Genomic DNA, 12095 nt, shown 5'->3' with positions numbered 1-12095 from the left:
GGTATAGCATATGGTTTGGTCATTACTCGGTATGCTATAAGGCCAGATGACTAGGCATTTAAGTTTCATGAGACAAACACAACTATTTTGTTTTATTGGTCAGCAAGCCTTTGCACTATTGAACCACTGAACCTCCCAAACCCTCCCCTAATAGCAGTTGTTCTTTGTCTCTCAACATTTAATTTGTTTTCAAAATCAAGTGCTCATATTAATGGAGAAAATCCAACACAAGCATGTTGATGTTGGCGAGCTGAAAGTACATGTTGCAGAGATTGGATCAAGTCTAGCTGCATTGTTGCTTCATGGATTTCCTGAGATTTGGTATTCATGGTGTCATCAAATGATTGCCTTGGCAGATGTAGGGTTTCACGCAATTGCCCCTGATTTTAGAGGTTACAGACTCTTAGATCAACCTGTCGAGATAGAGAATGGTAGCTATGTAGATCTTATGGAGAACATGGTCGGCCTTCTTGATGCATTGGGCATTGAAAAATCATTTGTTGAGGGCAAGGATTCTAGAGCACCAATTGCATATTATCTATATCTTTTGTACCCTGAGCGAGTGAAGGCCATTGTAACAATGGGTATACCTTATTTGAGACTGGTCCAAGAAACTATTAAGCTGGATTTGTTTCTAGAAGGGTTTTATATAAGACATTAGAAGCAACGGGGAAGTCGCTAGGCATAAAAAGGAGCCTCCTTATGTGGAAGCATAAGCAAGAGATGCCAACGAGATGGCTTAGTAGAGCCAAGCCAACGTATTGAGAAAAGGAGGAATCTGCACACATTGAAGGAGATTCATGCCTGACAGGGGAGCATACATGCAAGAAGCAAAGCTGCAGGCATGTTAAAAAGACCACAAGCCTGCAAACATGAGTAGCTGGAATATAAATAAAGATACCCATGCATTGAAGGCAGAGATGAAGGGAGTTGTTTAAAAAGAGTAGTCTACGCTGACCTTAAACACTCTGCTTGTGAACAGAAAAAGACACCCGTAATTTGAGTCGCTAGCTAGCATGGAGAAACCCAGCAACAAGAAGGTGCCAAAGCGTTAGTAGTAGTAGCTCCACATAAGGAACAAGGGAGCTGACTAGTTTAAAAAGAGCATTCACGTCCATGCTTAAATAGCTCCACACACATTAAAAAGGAAGAGGTTATATTGGACGGGGCACGTTAACACAAAGAGAAACCCAGCATTGGTTCTCTACAGAGCTAAAGGCAAAGACCATGAAATGGCTTTATCCCACATTGAGTGGGTAACATAGCCATTAGTCCTTTAAATACCATTTCACACACATAACACAATGTGTTAAAGAAAGATGCCTCTTGAAAGGCAGCAGCTTGCATGGTGGGCCTACCCGACTTGTAATTGAAGAACAATTATAGATGACTTATCCCAAATTTTGACCAAATAAGAAAACAAAGTAGTATGATGATGTTAGCATGTGAATAAGAAAACAAAGTAGTATGATGATGTTAGCATGTGAAGGCGTTGGAAAAATCCAAAATTTGACAACTCGGCAAAATTTTTTGGTAGCAACATAGCAAATTGTCGAAAAACCATGACAATATGACGAAGGTAAAATGCAATGTGGGTCCTACTTCCAATGCAATCAGAAAACTAGTGAATGACATGTGGCAAGTAGGCAGTGACATGGCAAGCAGATTGCACAAATGAACCAAATGGTGACACGTGGCACATCCGACGACCGTCGCGATCTCACCAAAGGAAAGTTTTAGGGAAGATAACAAAGTGACATAGCGACACTGACATGTCATGCTGAGGTGGAAATGATGATGTGGCCCAGCTGTACAAGCTTGAGCCAATTAGAAGATGACACGTGGCCAGGTCAGTGAACCAAGTTTGACCTAGATTGAAGAAGCAAGAAATTTTTTAAAGTTTCAAATTAAAAATTTCTTTTTCTTCTTAGAACTACGTGCAAGTCAGAAAGTTTTAAATCCAGATGAGGATTTATTCTATAGTTTTGACTTTTAAAAAGGGATAATTTTTTACAATTTTATTGCTTTGAAAGCCATGGAATAGAGGCCTAAACTTCAAACAGGCATAATTAGAGCAGTTTTTATCCAAAATAGACGCTCCAATATACCACCGAAACTAGGAATATTTGAATTTTCCATTTTTGAGGTTTTTTTTTGCATAGCTACTCACCAGATCACACTATAAGACAATTTGTAAAATCTAGGGCATTCTCAGTAGAATGGGTGTTTTTCATCATTGAGCATCAGAGTTGGTTAAAGGGCGGATTTAAAGGCTTGTTGGGATCTGAATGTGGAGAAAATCATCTTTAAACTATTTTCTTGCATTTTGGAGGTCATATTGTAACTGGTTTTTTGCTTTTACATTGAGTTCATTTTTACATCAAAATTAGTTACGATTTCCAATCAAATATCTCAGATATTTTGTGTTCTTTGGAGGCCAATTGATGATGGTTTGATATGCAGTTACAGAGAGAGGGTAGAAAGAGGTTTTTCATCTTCTTGGGAGGGAATTTTGGGTGGACACATGTCATCTTTACAACAGATCCAAGAATTCACTTCTTCCTATATCTTTCTCATTCTTTCTCATTGTAGAGGTTCCAGTTTGTCACTGTGAGACCATTGTTGGTTCCGGTTTTTTAGAGAAAAATTACTCATTGTTGTGATACTAGGTTTTGGTTCTAGTCTTGATGTATTCCTGATACTGTGACACCATTATTTCAACATAATTCTCTTGTATGAACAACATTAGAAAGGCTAATACAAATAGTTCATATCTATTAGGTTTTTATGTGTTTTCATTTCATGCATATGAATGAATTATTTTAAGGAAATTAATACAAAGAATAGTAGGTTGAGTTTCATCTTGAATCTTGTCTCCTTTATCAGTGATCTTCAATGTTCTATAATCTTTGAACAAAGAGCTTAGGTTGTAGTTGTAGTCCCTTAAGGTTGTATGTTGTTTCATTGTTGCTTATAACTCAAGGGGTTATGTAAATGCTTTAGGGAAATCAACAGGGTTGCAAGTTTACTAATGGGGATATCATGTAAGAATGAGATCTAGATTGAACATGGATGTCTATTTACAAGGTGAATAGATAGATCATATATCTAAATATAAAAATAAGTATCAAATATCCATATGTATGCATTTGATTCATGGATTTTCCCAATGGATTAGGCACTGGTCAGCTACAGGATCATTAGTTCTTACTGCTTCATAGTTGAGGTTTTGTTGAATTCAACATTATTAATCAAACATTATTTCACTTTCATGTTGAAGAACCTAAATGTGATGCCCTCACTCAGCTTGTGAATATCATAGGAATTACTTTTAGCTACTGCAGATCTGTGTCATTGCATAAGTGTTAGAAGATATAAGGGCTTTTATCTGCTTTGAATAGATTCAAGAATATGTTTTTGCAGTGGTACCATATTGATTGAATCTGAGGTCCACCCGCCTAGGTTTTGCAGAGCCTGAAGTGAAGAAGGGTCTAGCCTTATAGTTGGCCCGGTGTCTGAAATAGTATGTTGAATATGGGAGTTAGTTGCCCCTAGATGTACCATATTCTCATCAGGGTAATTGGAAACCTACAACATTTTCAAACACCAACACAAGATATAGCCCAATCACCAGAAACCATCTTAGGAACTCTATCTATATAATGTCTTAAGAAAATCTCAAATAACCATTACCAGTCTTCAACTTTCTGCATGTACTCTTAACCATAGCATTAAGAAACTCTATAGAAAACCTCCTCAACTTTGCTTGATCCCATCTTAAATCCTTGATTCATACGGTTTCAATCTCTTTTTGCTACTCTATTAGTCTTCACATTATCATTAGTATGTTGAAGTAATGACAAGCATAGTCATGAATGTCACACATAGTCATGCTAACAATCTCCCCAATGCTTCATAAATGCCAGGATACTTCCCCATAGGAATATCATCAACATTCATGCTAACAATTGCCCCTGTAAGCCCCAAGATAACATGTTCTAGGACCCAAGAACTCAAGAGGCCATAGTAAAGAAAGGTGTTGTGAAAATCACCAATTCAACTACACAATCATCAAAGACTTCCTAGAAAAGAAATCTAACCCCCAAGTCCTCAAGGAAACAAGTTAATAGACCAACGTAGAGGAGAAGAAAGTTGATCTTGAAAGAAGATAATGAATAGGAATCAGAGGATAATGAGCATACAAAATTTGGTGAGCAAGGAGGATCTAAATATCCTATGCCCAAAAGACCACAGGTAAATGATGAGATAACCAATACAATAATGAATGGTAAAGGTTTTGGTAACTTCAAATACTATAAATATGAGTCAATCAGTGAAGAGGATAAGAGAAAGGTGGAAGAAGTAGTGATAGTTATGATGACTAGAGTCAAATACACACTTTTAGAGATTGGAAATCAAATTCCTAATGAAGTGTATCAAAAGATTGATAGAAGATGGAAATATGCCTTGAATTCCTCGAAGGAAATGAGGAGAAAATAATTAGAAAATATTATGCCTGAATTTGGTTTCGAGGACATTATTGATGCTCTAAAGAGACATGAGAACATGTTTATTTGAAATGCAAAGCTCTTTATGTTTTATTTGGTCAATCAAGAGCATGAATTTGACACTATTTCCCTGTAAGATTTTGTTGATGGTGTACATGAAATGGTTGAAGATATTACTGGCAAAAAGGATGAAATTACCATCAAAGATATTCCTAATAAGGACCCTATCAAGCAGATAAGGAAATATGAGGATATTACAATATCTACCGATCTAGCTATGGAAGGAACAACATTAGGTGAATCTGCACAAGCACATGTTCCTAGTTTTGATCGAGTCATTTAACAAATAAAAGAGTTCCACAAACCCAAGGATAAAAATAAAAATGATACACCTACTAGATCCATGTACATGTTAGCATATACTATAATGAACGCCAAGGGTCAAAAAACACAAGGTGAAATTGAGAAAAAAAGGATAATAATAATAATACTAGAGATGAGAAGAATGATACCGAACATGCTCAAATTGGAGGTAACTCCATGGAGAATAATGTAGATACTTCTACAATAGTGATCTAGCACTAGTCCACAAACCTCTAAGCAAGGGAATAATTGGGCATGGACAACTTGTTATTCACTAGAACAACACACTGCAGGAGTTACATTTGTTAGTCCATTATCAAGCTTTTCAATTGATCCCATATTTTCACAAACTATAGTTTTACAATTAGGAGAGATGAAAGTACTAGAGACATTGAGTGTTACTAATCAGTATAAGGAGGAAAAAGGAACTACACTAATCTCAACACTTTTACCATTTGTATCTACTCAGGCTATACCAAATGATGAATTATTAAAATTAGAAGATAAACCAAAGACATAAACTGGGATTATAGTGCAAAATCCAAAAATTCAAGTTCCATAGCCAAAGATAGTGTCTCTAAGCACTAGGGAAGAAGGTTAAGTGAAAGAAGGAGTCCCATGGATTTCATTCAAACCCAGTCACTTTAGAAGAGGGGATCATAATACCAAATTGGGATCCTAACACTCTAGATGATGGACAAATGACTGTTTATTTAGAGCTATGTGAAAGAAAGAAGGAGCAAGCTACATTGAGAAGAGAGTGTAAACAAAAAATTGGTGTTACATGACGTCAAATACATACTTTTAGAAATTGCACCTTGCATGGATTTAAATAAGAATGCACCTATTTTGGATCAATTAGTATAAAACATAGATAGGTTTAATGAAATAGATGTTAATACATGCTCATTAATAATCAAGATAACTAATAAGAAGTTTGAAAATAAAGGGTTGGAGAAAGTCTCTACTGAGATTTCCATCGAACAAGTGAGTCTATATACTTCTATAATGGCACTAGAGACCATTGTTCAAAATGTTTCATTATTCTTTCAAAAGTTATGTGATATTCCATTCATTACCTGAGAAGTTAAAGATAAATTAATGATGAAGACACACTTTTCTACCATTGACAAAGGTATGCTCTGATATCATTTGATGGGGACACAACCCAAGCACAGAATGGACACAACAGGAAAGGGAAATTTTTATTAACTGTAAAAATATGCTAGTACACTTAGTTCAGAGAAACAAACTCCAAAACATGCCCTATGGGCTTATAATAGCATAAATTTGGAGATAAATTCTTCTCCTAGTACCTTCTCTCAAACGCCACTCCAAACTGCATTTTACAATGCCAAAAATGTTCTTAAATAGACCCCGGAGGGTTAAGAATTAGGAATGCATTCTATAAAGTGCTAGTAGGCATCCACCAACCAAATAGAAGGCTCTAGAAGTCACATTAGAAGTTGGAACCAAATTAGAAGAATCCAGAAATGGTAATCAAACTTTCGAGAGGCATAACTTTTGAACCGTAGCTTTGATTGACGAACTGTTTACATTTTTGGAAAGCTCTTAAAGTGCTCTATAGCCTTGTAGACCAAATTTTCTCATCCCCCATTTTTTGGCCTTGTTCAAGGTCATTCAATGCCCCTAACCTAACTTTGAAGCATTCTTAGGATATCTCGAGAAACTGAAAAATTGCGATAACTTTCAAACCATGGGGCCTTTGTACCTGATTCTTTTTCTGGAATGCTCTAAATTACAATGAAAATCATTCAACCAATTTACACCTTCTAGTTCACCAAAATGATGGCTCAATTACATACTTCTATTTTTTTGGCATTTACACGTATCCCAAGGTGATTAAAAACTCTAATCCAGAACACTAATAGTGGAACTGTGAGAGTTGGAACCTTAATTTGACCCAAATTGGTATCCAAAAATGAAAACACATGAAATAGAAACTAAGTCTAAGTACATTTTTTTTGGGTGACACAAGATTGCCCTTATACCTCTGGATGCTCCTACATCAGACACCCAGGGTAGATTGAAAAGTGACCCTGTCACTTTATGAATGGTAGAGGAAATCCCAAATGGGAAACCTCAACTGCTGATATCCAAGTTGAGTCCTCTATCGGCCATCCTTTCCACTTGACTAGATACTCTTCATACTGCCTATTTCTGGTACTCCTACCCACACGATGATCTAGAATGTCTTCTATCTCCTCCTTAGAAGTAGGAATTGGACATGGCTCTAGCATCAACTCCTCATTTGCACCATCATCATGATACTTTGTTAAGTTTGCAATGTTGAAAATAGGAGAAATGTGAATTCCATTTGGCAACTCCACTTCATATGCATTTCCTGAGTCATGTTTCTTCAAAATTTTCTAGGGGCCAAATTTCTTCATTTTCAGCTTGTTGTAAGTACCGACTAAAAATATTTCTTTTCTTAAGTGTACCATGACTAGATCCCATACTTGGAATTCCTTATGTCTTCTCCTTTGATCAGCCCTTGCTTTATACTCTTGATTCATCTTGATAATGTGTGCCTAGACCTCCTCATGTAGACGCTTGATATGTTCAGCAAATTCTTCAGCTTCAGCACTTGTCCTCTCCCCTTGCTCTATCTTCCTCAATTCTGGTGTAGTCCTTGGGCTACTTCCATATACAATTTGGAATGGTGATTTTCTAGTACTCCTATTTACAGAGTTATTGTAAGAAAACTCTGCTTGTGGTAGAATCAAATCCCACCCCTTGGGCTTATCCCCAACTAAACATCTCAGCAAATTGCCTAGACTTCTATTTACCACTTCTGTTTGGCCGTCAGTCTGTGGGTGATGCATGAAACTAAATTTCAAGTCTATTCTCAACTTCTTCCACAATGTTCTCTAGAAATACCCCACAAATTTAGTGTCTCTGTCAGAAACTATACTCTTTGGGAGGCCATGTAGTCTTACCACCTCTCTGAAAAAGAAGTCTGCAATATGGACAAGATCATGAGTTTTATGGCATGGAATTAAATGTGCCATTTTGGAGAACCTATCAACCACCACAAATACTGATTCATTACCCCTTTGTGTCCTCAACAATCCAAGAACAAAATCCATACTTGTGTCCTCCCATGGCTTTGATGGAATAGGCAATGGCTGATATGGTCCAGTATTGTGACTAAATCCCTTGGAAACTTGACAAATCTGACAACTCTGTACAAAATTTTTCACATCTTGTGAAATATAAGGCCAAAAATAATGTTCTCTAAGAATGGCAATGGTCTTATCTCAACCAAAATGTCCTGCCATCCCTCCATTGTGTTTCTCCTTAATCAGATTTTCTCTCATGGAACTCCTTGGAATGCATAATTGACTACCCTTGAATAACATACCATCTTGAATTAGATAGTCTAACCACTTAGTTCTATCTACAGCAACAGGCTCTTTTTTCAAGCTCTCCATGCTTCAGCAAAATCAGGATCCTTAGGGTAAAAATTTTTGAGTTCATCAAACCCAACTACTTCAACCTACATTACTGTAAGCAACAACTGTCTCCTACTTAGTGCGTCTGCAATCCTGTTAGATTTTCCACTTCTATGCTTCAACACAAATGTATAGCTCTGCAAGAACTCTACCCACTTCATATGCCTTTGATTCAATTTACCTTTGCTATTTAGGTACTGTAATGTCTAGTGATCAGTATATAAAACAAATTCCTTTGGCAATAAATAATGCCTCCATTTCTTTAAGGCCTGAATTATTGCATAGAACTCTTGATCATAAATAGAATACTTCTTTTTCACATCATTCAATTTTTCACTAAAATATGCAATAGGCTTACCTTCTTGGCTCAATACAGCTCCAATAGCACTGCCACTAGCATCACAATCCACCTGGAACACCTTTCTAAAATCTGGAAGTGCCAACACAGGTTGTTCTATCACCTTCTTCTTCAGCAATTCAAAACTTCTCGCAGTTGCCACAGTCCATTTGAACTCTTTTCTATCCCCTCTTATTGTGTTATTCAGGGGTGCACATATGCCACTAAAATTCTGAATGAAATTTCAGTAAAAACTAACCAGACCATGAAATGATCTTACCTCAGTAGCAGACCTTGGAGTAGGCCATTCCAAGATGGCTTTTACCTTCTCTGGATCCATTTTAAGACCTTCAGGTGATATAACAAACCCCAAGTAGACTAACTCCCTTTTTGCAAAGATACACTTCTTTAGATTAATTAACAGTTTCTCTTCCCTTAACCTTTCAAGGACACTATGAATATGCAATAAATGTTCTTCCAAAGTCTTGCTGAAAATTAAAATATCATCCAAATAGACAATAACAAATTTTTCCAAGAACTTCTTAAGTACCTCATTCATAAGTCGCATGAAGGTGCTTGGGATGTTCATCAATCCAAAGGGCATGACTAACCACTCATAAAGACCCTCCTTGGTCTTGAAGGTTGTTTTCCACTCATCTCCTTCTCGTATCCATATCTGATGATAGCCACTCTTGAGATCTATCTTTATGAAGTACTGAGCTCCACTCAAGTAGTCCATAAGATCATCCATTCTTGGCAAAGGAAACTGATACTTGATGGTTATCCTATATATAGCTTAAGATTTTGTACACATCCTCCACTCTCCATCCTTCTTTAGTGCTAGTACTGCAGGTACTGCACATGGACTCAGGCTCTCCCAAATCAAGCCCTTCCTTAATAGCTCCTGAACCTGTCTCTTTAGCTCCTCAGTTTTAATAGGAGTCATCCTGTGAGTAGCCTTGTTAGGAAAACTAGCTCCTGGGATTAAATTTATCTGATGACTAATTTTCCTTACCGGTGGCAATCCTTCTAGAACATTATCAGAGATGATATCCCAAACTCACCTAGTAAATCTAAAACTTCAAGTGGTATTTCACTACTACCTTCTTTATCTTTCCTAGGGATCAAAGCATAGCACATACGCTGATGTTTCATGCCATCTATAAACTTCTTTCCATCAACAAGATAAATCCTAGCACTGGTACATACCTTTTCGCATTCCTTTTACATGGGCTTTAGTTTGTGGTGAACTCCATCCTTTGTTAGAGAGTATGTGTTTGCATGACCATCATGTACTGCATGTCTATCAAACTGCCATGGTCTACCCAATAATAGATGGCAAACATCCATTGGAATAACATCACAGAGAACTTCATCATGGTAACTCCCAATTTTGAACTTCACTAAACATTGTTCACTTACTAGGACCTTATGATCATCCTTCACCCAAGCAATCCGATAGGGCTGGGGGTGTTTCTCCCTCTTCAGCTTCAGCTTAGAGACCATCTCTTTTGATACCAAGTTATCAGTGCTACCATCATCAATGATCACATCACAACATTTATCCTCACACTTGCACCTGGTATGGAATAAACTCCTCCTTTGTCTTGGTTCAATTTCACCACTTAGTAGGACCCTTTAATTTACTAAAGTCTCTCCTCTTTCTGCATCCTCTGAATGGGATGATTGTGCATCCTCATCCACATGAGCAACCCTAGCTTGACCCTCAACTCTCCTATCTATCCTTCCTTGTCGTTGAGGGAATTCAAAGGCATAATGACCTTCTTCATTGCAATGGAAATAGGTACCATGAAAGTGTCCTCTTCCTTGTCCACGTCCTCTACCTCTTCCTCTCTAATTTCCAAAGTCTTGATCACGGGAGTGGTTGAAACCCTCGTTCCTCTGGTTCTTGCTAGTACCCACATCTTCATTTTTCTTTTGGGTTTCATTTTGGCCTCCAAATGACCTACCACTACACCTTCCTCCTTGACCACACCCTCTTTGTCTCCCTTCAAACCTTTTATTTAGATTTTCTTCAACTCGTAGGGCAAACTGGTATACCTCCTCAATGTTGATCATTCTTACCAAACTTAATTCCTCTTGGATGCTAGGTCGCAACCCACTGATATAACGAGCAACCTTCTCCTTATTTGTTTCTACATGTCCTACTCTAATCAAAAGTCGGTAAAACTCCTCTATATATTCTTGGACTGATTTTCCTACTTGCTTTAACCCATGCATCTTCTTAAACAAATCAAGCTCATAGTCAACAGGAATGAACTGCTTTTTTAGTTTGTCCACCATGCGATCCCACCTTGTGATCTTATCCTTGCCTCTTCTTTTTCTTTCCAATTGGACCTCTTGCCACCAAATTTTGGCATGTCCTTTCAGTTTGGCCTTTGCAAACTTAACCTTATCTGGATCCCTGATATCCTCATACTCAAAGTATTCTTCCAGTTCATTGATCCAATCGATCAACTCATCTAGTTTCAAATTTCTTGAAAATACACCCACATCAATTGTAGCTCTTTTCCAAAACTTAGTAATGGCCCTAAAAAGCCTTTCCTCTATTGATACCACTGATGAAGACACACTTTGCTACCACTGAAAAAGGTATGCTCTGATACCACTTGATGGGGACACAACCCAAGCACGAAATGGACACAACAAGAAAGGGAAAATTTTATTAACTATAAAAATATGATAGTACACTTAGTGTAGAGAAGCAGACTCCAAAACATGCCCTATGGGCTTACAATAGCATAAATCTAGAGATAAATTCTTCTCCCAGTACCTTCTGTCAAACTCCACTCTGAACTGCCTTTTACAATGCCAGAAATGTTCTTAAATAGACCCCGGAGGGTTAAGAATTAGGAATACATTCTAGAAAGTGCTAGTAGGCATCCACCAACCAAATAGAAGGCTCTAAAAGTCCCATTAGAAGTCGGCACAGAATTAGAAGAATCCAAAAATGGTAACCGAACTTTCGGGAGGCATAACTTTTGAACTGTAGCTTCGATTGACGAACCGTTTACATTTTTGAAAAGCTCTCAAAGTGCTCTATAGCCCTATGGACCAGCTTCACCTGTCTCCCATTTTTTGGCCCTTTTTGAGGTCATTTAATGCCCCTAACCTAACTTTGAAGCATTCTTATGATGTCTCCAAAAACTGAAAAACTGCGATAACTTTCAAATCGTGGGGCCTTTTGACCTGATTCTTTTTCTAAAATGCTCTAAATTACAATGAAAATCATCTGACCAATTTACACCTTCTAGTTCACCAAAATGATGGCTCAATTACATACTCCTATTTTTCTAGCATTTACACGTATCCCAAGGTGATTAAAAACTCTAACCCAGAACACTAATAGTGGAACTGTGAGAGTTGGAACCTTTATTTGACCCAAATGGG

At 37.4% G+C, this 12095-nt stretch overlaps 1 pseudogene; it reads left to right on the top strand.

Annotated features, from left to right (window-relative positions):
- The first annotated feature begins 211 nt into the window (after nucleotides 1-211).
- Nucleotides 212-661, top strand: LOC149570404 (epoxide hydrolase 2 pseudogene; annotated as a pseudogene).
- The last annotated feature ends 11434 nt before the right edge of the window (nucleotides 662-12095 follow it).

This window comes from Cupressus sempervirens, chromosome 3 (assembly GCF_028749045.1).
Source record: "Cupressus sempervirens isolate cs-2001-9-10 chromosome 3, ASM2874904v1, whole genome shotgun sequence".
NCBI lineage: Eukaryota > Viridiplantae > Streptophyta > Pinopsida > Cupressales > Cupressaceae > Cupressus > Cupressus sempervirens.
The sequence above is the reverse complement of the archived record's forward strand: the minus strand, read 5'-3'. Positions and strand labels throughout refer to the sequence as shown.